Genomic DNA, 2413 nt, shown 5'->3' with positions numbered 1-2413 from the left:
AATGACAAAAATGACAAAAATGACAAAAATGACAAAAATGACAAAAATGACAAAAATGACAAAAATGACAAAAATGACAAAAATGACAAAAATGACAAAAATGACAAAAATGACAAAAATGACAAACATGACAAAAATGATTCAAAAATGACAAAAATGACAAAATAGACAGAAATGACAAAAATGACAAAAATTTAAAAAAAAAAATAATGACAATTTTTTATGCTACATTTTTTTTTTCAGCTGAGCCATTCATTACGAAGATCGAGGCTTTTTCTTTCGAAACATATCGTCATTTGTTGCGAAGAAGGAGGCCATGATTCGTTGGAAAGAAACGCGTTTTATTTGCACTCCGTCGGGAAAAAGTTTATGTTTTGATATTTTAGTGGTTAAATTGATTTAAAACCAGAGCTATGTCGATTTCAAAATTGTAGACGGAAAACTGCTCAAGTTTGTGGCATCGAAGGAAGACACAATGGACTACAGATTTGAGTGGAAGCATTGTGTTCCGACTTCGATGCGCACGCAGGTCCTGAAAGAAGAGCACGATCAAAATCTCCACATCGGGTTTGATAAGTGTGTGGAGAAAATAAAACGCCGTTATTACTGGCCACGCATGAGTGCAGATATTCGAAAATACATTGCAAAATGCGAAAACTGCAAAATAAACAAGCACTCCACCGTCTCTAGTTCACCAATAATGGGCAAGCAGAGAATTGCAGCCCGACCCTTCCAGATAATTTGCATGGACTACATTCAATCTTTACCACGGAGTAAGCAGGGAAATGCACACTTATTAGTTGTAATGGACCTCTTCTCTAAGTACTGCCTACTTACTCCAGTGAAAAAGATTTCGAGTGTTAGTCTCTGCAAAATACTGGAAGAGTCGTGGTTCAGGCGATTTGCAACCCCACAGATTGTAATTTCTGATAATGCTAGTACCTTCCTCTCAAAGGAGTATCGAGCGTTACTGGATAGGTACGACATTCAACATTGGGCCAATGCTCGACATCGAAGTCAAGCCAACCCCGCAGAAAGACTAAATCGAACCATTAACAGTATGATCCGTTCGTACGTAAAATCCGATCAAAAACTTTGGGACACAAGAGTGTCAGAAATTGAATTTGTAATAAACAACACAGTTCATGCCTCGACTAAATTCTCTCCTCATCGAATAGTTTTTGGACACGAAATCGTGTCAAAAGGCTCGGATCATACATTGGAGCAGGGGGTGGAGGAATCGGAAGAGGAGAGAATCGAAAGATGGAGAGGCCTTAGTAAAAAAGTAGGTGAACATGTGCGTAGTCATTTAAAAAAATCACACGAAGACAACATGAGGCGCTATAATCTAAGGAATAGAAACTTACCCTCTTTTACGGTAGGCCAGCGTGTCTTCAAAAGGAGCTTCCGACAATCCTCGGCGGGTAACCATTTCAACGCCAAGATCGGCCCACAATTTGTTCCCTGCGTCATCATCGCCAAAAGGGGCACAAACTGTTTCGAGGTCGCAGATGAAAAAGGGAAATCCCTGGGCATATTCTCCGCGGCTGATCTAAAAGCGTAAAAATAGAATAAAAAAAACAGTTAAAAAAGTAGCAACCCAAAAGTGGATTTAACTATGTCACACTTGTGTGCCTAAAAAGCTTTAAACATAATCTAGGGGCAGGTTTTCATGCTTTAAAAATTTCAAAAGGATTGATTAGGTTTAGCATACCAAGAAAAAAATATAAGCAAGTGCTATGCTTGAGTATGCTGGAACAATCAGAAGCAGATCAATTACCTTCACTCAGTCAGTCATCGCAACATGGCAAGATTTCGCGCGATCTATGATTCCTGAAAAGCATAAAAACATCCATAATTTCAGCTAGGATTTTCATCGACCAGCAGAAACATCACAGAGAGCACAATCATCCAGCAGCATCTGTAAATATGGCACTTACCGGGGGTTGACCAACGTGTAGGGTTTGAGACTACGGCTAATGACCAACAACACCCACCTTGCGAGCAACAGCAATCACTCAGCAACATTTGGGACCCTTGAAAGTTCCACGAGGTCCAAAATTGAAGGTTTGGCACCACAATTGCCACCCGGTAAGACATCCCGCAGCAGCAGTTCCTATTGGCCGGCCACCTCATCGAGTACACACTACACGGTGTTTTGGATTTCTTGACTAATATCACCCCTCGTTAAAGCCGACCCGAGGTTCTTCGTAACCTCTGCTCTGATAGCCAACCAAAAGCGGCCGCATAAGGCACAGTGTGACCAAAATCCCCGTAGCTTGACCAGGGATTCGAGGGCTGTTGTAGCTGACCCTTGTGGTCAGCTAATAATAAACTGACCTGTTGCAAAGCGTTGATTTTACTTCCCGCAGCATTGCTGATACTGACTGCATTGGTTGCAGAGGACACTGTT

Source organism: Uranotaenia lowii, chromosome 1 (assembly GCF_029784155.1).
Source record: "Uranotaenia lowii strain MFRU-FL chromosome 1, ASM2978415v1, whole genome shotgun sequence".
NCBI classification, from domain to species: Eukaryota; Metazoa; Arthropoda; class Insecta; order Diptera; family Culicidae; genus Uranotaenia; species Uranotaenia lowii.
Note: the sequence above shows the minus strand (reverse complement) of the source record.